Here is a 9031-nt window from a genome sequence, read left to right as displayed (position 1 = left end):
CCTCTGCCACCAGCTGCCCACTGCCACCAGGCTCCCTGATCGCTGCCACCAGGCTCCCTGATTGCTGCCACCAGGCTCCCTGACCATTGCCACCCTGTTCCCTGCCCGCTGTCCCCAGGCTGGCCCTGTGACCCCTGGCTGCCAGCCCAGCCCCCCTGGCTCTGCCCAGCCCTCGGAGGCTCTGGTGTGAGGCTGATCCCAGCCCAGGCTGCACCTCAAAGGCAGTGCTGACCCAGACTCATTAATTAACTCTGGATTAATTAACTGCCCCATGGAGAGCAGCAGGGGGGCTGGGGGGGGGGGCAGGCCCTCAGCCCTGATCGTTTCCAGGGGCTGAGCTGCAGTGGCTGCAGGAAGGACCTTGTTTTGTGCTCTCCACCAAGGGCTGGTCAATCCTGTGGCTTTTCTGTCAGGTCACACAATCCTGGAGTGGTCTGGTGGTGTTGGATTATGGGTTTTTTTTGATTTAGAGATGGGGTAACTGAGAGATGTTTGAAAAACTTTTATTCTATTTTTAGTCTCATGAGAAGAATGAGACAATACAGATGTTATAATTTATGCTATCACAATCAGAAGCTGACTATTTCTTAATTACAAGACATTGGAAGTGTTTCTTGGTTTATCAGCTTTTGCAACACTATGTTGTAAATGCTTTAGAGCCAATAATCTAAATTACTCTTCGTGGGTTTTATTACAATACATCTTTCATAGCTCTATTTCTTTAAACTATCTAGTCTTGTTTTTAAGGCCTCCTTTGAAACTTGTTTCTAGTTCTATTTTTCTCTTAACAATGCCTGTCCTATTCCATGGCATTTCTCAGTCAGCACTTTTTATTTCAAGGTTTGCACACCCTATTTTCTACAAATTTATTTCCCACATTGTGGGACCTTAAAGCTCATCCCATTCCACCCTCTGCCATGGGCAGGGTCACCTCCACCAGCCCAGGTGGCTCAGACTTAACAGAGTAACTTTAAAATATCTCCTAATTTCTGGAGAGGCAGCCAGGTATGATTAATTGATTGATTGATTGGTTTTTCTTCTCCAGCCAGACCAACCTGGCTCCTGCAGCCTCCTTGTCCCTCCCCACCACTCCCAGCTCCTGCCTTTGCTGTCCCTGCACAAGGGGCAGTGTCTCTGTGTGCCCTGCCCCATCTCCACTCCCCCAGCTCTGGTGTCCCCACCTTTGGGGACAGCTTGTGCTCACAGGCTCTGCAAAGTCCCAGAAGCACTTCTGGGGGGGATGTGCAGAAGTTCTGCCTGCTGAGCACAGGGGACACGTCCCACAGAGCCAGGGCCACCAGCAGTGGCTGCTGGAGAAGTTGTGTGTGAACTGACTGGTGACTGGGTCACCCTTTTTATGGGTTTTGATTTTTAATTAAAAGGACTTTTTAGTTTTCTCTCCTCTCCTGGAAACCTCTGCTGTGCCATGAAGGGTGAAAGCAGCGCTGAAAGGTCCCGTGGTGCCTCTGTCTGTGCCAGCAGGGCTCATGCCATGGCAAAAGGCACAGCAGGAGAAGAAATCTGGGTAAAAAGATGCACAGTTAAATCATCCACGGGGGCTTGGCCCTGCCTGCAGCACCCGTGGTTCCATGGGTTTGTTTTACAAGTGCTTTGGCCTCATCTGCACCGGCTTTGTGAGAATTAAAGTGTTTCCCTTGGGTTCTGGCCAGAAGGGATTGGATGATGCCAAGAAATAAAAATCTTTCCTCTGGGAAAGCTCTCACTGCTGCAGCTGCCAGGTGGAAAAGGGGGGAAGAAACTTTCCCCAGTGTCCTGGGAATGATCCCTGAACCTCCCAGGCCAGGTCTGAGAGAGGAGTGAGGTGGTGAAAGGGGGCAGGGGAGGGGAGTGACCCCCTCACCACCACAGCACACCACACACGCCAGGGTGAATGACTAGAAAATAATTTATTGAAGAAACAGAAAGCTGCAGAAATACAACACAGTCATGACCAGTAGAGGATGAACAAATAGAGATTAATTTTTTTCTCTCTTTTAAAACCTGTTGACAGGCTGGAGTTGAGTTTCCTGATAACTTCCCCTGTGTGAGTCATTGCAAAGAACAAGGAACAAACTCCAGAGCACACAGCACAGTTTGGATAAAGTGCCTGACACATAAGACTCTTTTTTATTTTATTTTTTTTCTTTTTTTAACGTTTGTAAATAGCTTAAACAAATATAGTTGCAAGACACAGAGAAGTAACAATTGCATTTCGCTGTAGAACAAAACTTATCCCATGAGAGTAACAATGAAGCAGCAGCAGCAAAAAAAAAAATTAAATTAATTTAATTAGAAGGAAAAAGTCATTTAAAAACTCAGAGATGTGGCCCTCAGACTGCATGGGACGAGGACAAGCCTCACCTATTGCTATACAGAAAAATGAGCAATGTTTTCTGGAGGAGGCTGGGCTGGCAGAGCCGAGGCTGTAGGTTCTCCCTGGCCAGGCTGGATTCTGTCTGACTCCTTTGTTTCCTTTAGAAATCAAAGGGAAAAAATACAAAGAAACCAAACCAAAACAACCCCAAATTTTGTTCTTTGCCTTTTGAATTTCCTCTCTTTAAAAATGCCAGACAAAGACATGAGAGGTTCCTTGTGGCAGCTCCTGCAGGTCCGGCCCCACAGCTGGGTGTCCTCTGAGACAAGGGAAAGGAGCCAGCTCCGTGCTGGGGACACTTGGTGGTGACAGGGACAGGCAGACGGGGCAGTGACAACCCCAAGGTGAGGTAAAGAGGAGCTCCAAGTCTCCCCCACCCAGACTTGGGATGTTCAGCAAGAAGGGTGAATGGTGAATTTTTGGCAGAGCCATTTCTCTCACTCTGTGCTGACGTCCTACCCGCACAGCCGATGTTAGAGCAGGGCAAGTTTGGCTCTCATGGAGTAAAAATGTTTAGAACCAACCCCAGGAGCCTCCTGCTTTCCTGGCAGGATGGGGGTGGTGCTGCCCCACTGCTGGCACTGGGGTTTCAAAGGATAAAAGCCATCTTTGGAAAACTTCCACTCCAGGAAGAACGGGAGTGGCTGGGGGCATCACAGGTCATGGAATGACCCAAATCCCTGAAAACTTCCACAGTTCAGGCAGGAGACACTGGTCAGGATGAAGCAGTAGGTTCTAGTGGGAGATCCCAGGTCTCCTCCTCTTCCTCACTGCCCTCCATCACCCTCAGAGGTGTTCCCAGGGCCCCGTTTTCACTCCTGCTCCCCACAGCACAAAAATGCCCTTTGGGTGCAACCCTGGTCAAGAGAATTGTCTTTAGCACAGAGCTTGGATTGTCATTACCTGCAGGGAAAAAAAAATCTTTGGTATCGTGGCAAGTTGCTCCTGAAGGCATTTTGGCAGTGTGGGCAGCAGGCAGGGCCAGGTCCAGGGTGGGCTCAGCTGAGCCAGAGTCCTGCTGGGCCAAAGGACAGGGAAGAGGGCTCAGATCTCGGCTTCTCCAGGGTCTCCCAAGCCATCACTCACAATCCAGCTGGTCTCTGTAAGCTCCAAGGATTTGTGACCAGGGCTGTGTCCAAACCCTCTTGCAGTTGTAATTGTGGTCTTGGCCTTCAAGTTTCTCTTGGTGGAAAAGGTCTTGGAGGAGGAAATGGGGCGTGGTGGGGATGCTGAGCTCTCCAGAGGACAGAAGGGTTGGTCAGCAGATGAGTGGTGCTGCTGGAACCACCATCATCTCCTCCTAAAAGCCAGGTCCTTGGTCTGTGGGTCTTCCACCAGCACCTGGTGCTGAGCATCTCGGTGCTGGCACCAGACAAAGGCTGCAGGCTGGAAAACACCTTCCTTGGCTTTTGGGGCCACTTTGGTGGGGCCTGAAGGAGCTGAGATCTCTTTCCTCATAGTGAGCAGAGCTTTGGGTCCACCTCGAATGGTGAAGAGTTTGGGAAAGGTTCCTCAGAAGCAGCATTTCAGGGAAATGCTCTGGGAATGGCAGCACTGCCTCCTCCAGGTCCCCACCACCCTCCTGTGCCTCCTCAGCACTCCTCTGCTCCTGTCGGTAAGCAGGGAGAGGAGGAGGAGCAGGGGGAGGAAGGACCCACTCAGGGGTGGGCTCTGGGCATTTCAGAAAGCTGCAAAGCCCTTCCAAAGTTCCCTGAGGCCATCTGGTGGGTTGGGATCCTCCAGGGGCTCTTCCACTGCCTGGACTCTTCTTCTTCCACCAGGGCAGAGTCTTTGCACAGAGTGAGAGCCAGGCTGGTGGCAAGGACAGAGTGCTGGCTGTGCCTCTGGCCCAAACCACATTCCTGAGGCCAAAGACCCCAGAAATGGGGCACCCCAGCCTGTGCCTGGTGCAGCTGGGCCTTGATGCAGCAGCATCCTCAGCACCTCTTTCTGTGCAGGCCAGGGCAGAGGCAGGGCTGTGAGGTCATCCCAAGGATGGGGATTTGGGAGCATCACCTGGAGAGGTTCTTGCCCTGAGGGGGCTTTTGGGGTGCCCAGGGCTGTTTCCCTTGCCTCAGAGGACACGAGGAGCCCCATGGCTTTGCCAGCTCAGGTCGTGGTGGCAGCTGATTGTCTCTCCTCCTCTTGGCTGCACTTGGGATTTGACCCACAGAGCTGGAAAAGCAAAAAAACCAAACCCAAACCCCACAATTTCCACTCCAAACAAACAGAAAACAAAGCAGAGCGAGGAGTCAGACCTCAGGGGGAGGCAGGAGGGATGGGTGGGCACGGCAGGGTCCCGTGTCCCAGATTCCCTTACCCTGTTTGCTGGGCATGGGGCCAGGCTGTGCCCCCCACCCTGCCCTGCCCTGCCCGGGGGTCCCCCGAGCAGCCCCTGCCTCCCCCCGTGGCTGCCAAGGGATTCTCAGGGCAGGGAAAGGAACACAAAAGGTGAAGGAAGAAACCAAGGGGGTAAATGATGACTCTCCCGTGGTTGTGAGTTGGAACAGAACCATGATCCATGCAGAGAAATCTTCATCAACCAAAAACTCATGGACAAAAAAAGCACAGTTTGTCCCCTCCCGCTCCCACCCGACCACCCCTCCCCAATAATTATTACATTACTTCAAGAAAGAGTATATTTTTTTCATGCATAAATCAAATTCTCATCTTGTCTTTTTTTTTCTTTTTTTTTTGTCTTCTTTAAATTACATTTGAACACAGAACACATATAATAAATACTCTCATACGACATGACTCAGAGAAAAGTAACACATCTGAACGCAAAGGTATCGTCATCATTATTAGTTTTTCTTTTTTTTTCTCTTTTTTTTTAAAAGGACTTGTTTAAATATGAAATCTGTAAACTCCAAGGGTCCTTTTTTTTTTAATCTTTCTCTCTCTCTTTCTCTCTCTCTCTCTTTCTCTCTCTTTTTTTTTAAATCGTGAAACTATCCAGCTTTCATTTCCTTAACATTCAATATGTCTCCCATTGAACGCATCAAAGAAATAAGAACATGCCGTCTTCTGCAAAATTATAATTTAACAGTATAAAGCTTCAAGTCACAAATTCCAAAAACTAGCTAAGTAATTTTTTTTTTTTATCACATAAACTATACATTAAATATTTTGAGGTATTTCAGAGAACATTGTCAAAGGCTTGTAAGGTCTGTGCTGGGTGGCAATGAAGGCTTTCTCCTGCATAGAGAATGTCTTTGGTATCACAAGCCAGGAGGGGACTGGGGACAAGGGGGTGGCGTGGCCAGGAGGGCGGGCAAGCCCTGGCCAAGGCAATAGTGTGGAGGTGGGCAAGGGGGACAGGGGGGTGACAGGGAGGTGACAGGGAGGTGACAGGGCCCTCTCAGGCTGCCCAGCAGGATGGGGAGCCCCCATGGGTTTGCTCTCACCAGGGGCGTTGGAATCCTGGAATATCTTGGGTTGGAAGGGATCCCCCAAGGATCACCAAGTCCAGCACAGGACAGTCCCAGAATCACACCAGGGGTGGCCCTGGGCAAGTTTGGTCCAGCTCAAAGGAGTCACCTTGGCCAGAGCCTGACCCAGGCAGGTACAATTCAACCCAAGTTTGCCCTAAACTGGGAATTCTGGAGATTGCTGGGGAGCTCTGGCAGGTCCTCCTGCTGCCTTCTGCTGAAGCCAAGGGGCAGAATGGAGCAGACCTGCCTGCACAGATCCTCCCCAGAGAGCCAAAAACGCCCCTCTGGGGACTTGGAAACAGCTCCTGCTGGAAGGATTCACTGTTCCAACCCCTTCCCTAAGGGAAGAGTTTGGAGAAAGCTCAGGGTGAGGCTTCCACTGCTCCTGCCTTCATCTTTCCAAACAGAAATGCCACAAACTGTGCTACCAAAAGAGGGAAGAGAAGCTCAAATCTGAGCTGAGTAAAGCAAAAACACCCAAAGCTGAGGAAACTCAACTTTGTCACCTTGTGAGGAAACTCAACTTTGTCACCTTGTGAGGAAACTCAACTTCATCACCTCGTGAGGAAACTCAGCTTTGTCACCTTGTGGGCTTCTGCAGGGTCCAGCACTGAGGCTGGAGAAGGACATGGAGCAAAGCCCTTCCCTGGGAGCAGTCCCTGGACACCAGGTCTGGGCTCCTGGGGCAAGAGGGGCTGCATGGAGGGACCCTGGGGACCAGCTTGGGGGACACAGGGACATCTGAGAGTGGGGACATGCTGGGGAACCAGCACTTTTCCCTCAGCCAGGGGGATGTTTTCTCTTCAATTAGGACAAGGGTTGGCTTTTCTTTCCTTCATCCCAACACCCAGAGGCTGTGAGAGCCCTGGGACTCTGTCCCTGCGGAGAGCTGAGGTCACACTGAGTTTTAGGGTCAAAGCAGAGGAGCAAAGAAATGGCCACACACCTTTGGTACAGGAAAAAGGCACTCATCTACCACGCTGCCATCCCGGAGTCGCTCGCTCGCCTCCTCCCTCGCTCTCTGGGGACTGGGCAGGGCTGGGGCTGGGGCTGGGGGGGCCAGGGGCTCTCGGGGCCAGCCTGGCCACGGGGAGCAGGGAAAGTGGCGCTTCCAGCACAGACCAGACAAGGCAACAAAATCTTTGGTATCAGACGTGATTTTCAAATCACAAAAATTGAAAACTCAAGTGAGGTAGCCTTTAGTCTCGGGTTCTCACTAGAAATGTCTTTGCATCCTTGAGGGCCTGTGGCATTTACTCTTTTTTTTTTTTTCTTTTTCTTTCTTTTCCTTTTTTTCCCTTTTTGTTTTGGTTTTTTTTTTTTTTTCCTGTTGTGTTTTTCACTTCCCAAACCAAGGCCCCCTTCCTGGCTTTGCAGCCCTTGAATACTACTCGATGGGGTTCAGGAATCCACCACCATCATCACCACGTCACGACAAGACGAAGAAACAACATTAGGGGAAAAAATCAGTGGCGGGGAGCGGGGTCCTGGGGGGGATGAGATTCCCATTAGGTTTTGGGTTCTGGTTGGCAAAACACGCTGTGGCACCTGCCCCTTCCCGCTCTGCCCTCTCTGCATCCCTCCCTCCCTCCCTCCCGCCCTCGGTCCAGCCTTGTGTTGGTCAGTTTGGTGTCACCGTGTCCAGCCTGACACCCCCAGCCCCTCCACCGCCCACCTACCCCAGGAGCTCTTTGGTTCAAGACGTCCTCTGACCCTGCCTGCTCAGGGCTTCGTGTGCAGGGCTTTTTTCTTTCTCTCTTCATTCTTTTGTCCTTTCTTTTCTCCTTTTTTTTTGGGGTGCTTGTTTGTTGTTTTTTTTTTGGTTTTGGTTTTTTTTTTTTGGTGAACACATACCCTTTTCTTTTCATTTCTTTTCTTTTTTTTTTTTCTTCTTTTCAACAAGGTGCCTTCCTGTGACACAACTGATCACTCTCAAAGTAAAGTGAATCGAAGAAACCATAGAACACAGATGGTACTTTTTACCCGCATAAATTCAAGAGTGTCCCTTTTTTTGGGTTTTTTTGGTTTTTTTTTTTGGTTGATGGTTGGTTTTGGAGGATTTTTTTCCCCAACTGGTGGGGGAGAAGGGGACCTTGCCTCCCTCTTCATCCCCAAGCCTCTCCCAGCCCTTCCCTGTCCCCAGGGGACCTCCTGCTCCTCCCGAGGACACCCCGGGCTGCAAGGAGCCCTCGGGGGGCTGGGAGAGGGCTGATTGTAAGGGTTTGGCCTCGTGATTGCTTTTTTATATGGCACAAGTCACCATCGAGAGCTCGGAGGAAACGATCCCTTTGAAGCTAAGTACCATTGCTCCAGAAATTCGCGTTTAAGGCAGGTTGTTAATTGGCACAAAAAAAAAAAAAATCTGGCGTCTTTTTGGTAAGTTGCCGGTCTTTGTTGATGTTGAGCTTGTTTGGTTGTGGTTTCTGCTATTATTCCTTTTTTTTTTTGGGGGGGGGGGGTTCCCTTTCAATCTCACTGGGGAGTTTTCCCCCTTCTCACACCTAGGGCTGGATTTTGCCACCAGATCCCTCGGATTTTTCTTTTCCCACCGTGCACCGACGTTGGTTCCCAGGAGGGAAATTTTTTTGGTTGTCGTTGTTGTTGTTGCGTTTTTGGTTTTGTAATTCTTTGGTAACAGAGATGAAGAGGAGGGATGGGAGGGGGCAAGAGTGTGTGTCGAGGGGTGGATGGGGCGAGAGGCAAAGCCAACAAATCTGCTTGGTCTGTGTCCATTCCTCAGCCGAAAAGTGAACCAGAAATCCAGAGGTGAAAGGTGGAGCCAGTCACCAGGAAAGATCAGATCCTTCGCTCCGAGTCTCTCCTCCCGTCTCCTTTGCAACAATTGTTATTTTAAATACCCGATTTCTGTAGCTAAAATGTGCTTCTCTGACCTGCTGGGGCGCCGGGCGGCGCGGAGCAGCGGGGGTCCCCTGGGGAGGGGGTGCTCGGGTCCCTGGAGGCAGGAGGGGACTCCTTCACCATGGAGCTTCTCTGGGAGGGATCTGGGACCGGGGTGCTCTCGTGGGTGGGGGGCTGTGGGGGACCTGGGCTGTGGGTGCTGCTGGGGGTGCCCGGGGGATCAGAGGAGGATGCCCATAGAGGGAATGGGGGGTACAGGGATGTCCTCAGCCAGGTTTCCAAAGCCCTCAAGGGATGGAAGTGCCATGTGGTGATGGCACAGAGGGTCTGGCTGCCTTGGGGAACCCACTGCACCTGAGCAGGG

Source organism: Fringilla coelebs (genome assembly GCF_963513975.1).
Source record: "Fringilla coelebs genome assembly, chromosome: 24".
Classification (NCBI taxonomy): domain Eukaryota; kingdom Metazoa; phylum Chordata; class Aves; order Passeriformes; family Fringillidae; genus Fringilla; species Fringilla coelebs.
The sequence above is the reverse complement of the archived record's forward strand: the minus strand, read 5'-3'. Positions refer to the sequence as shown.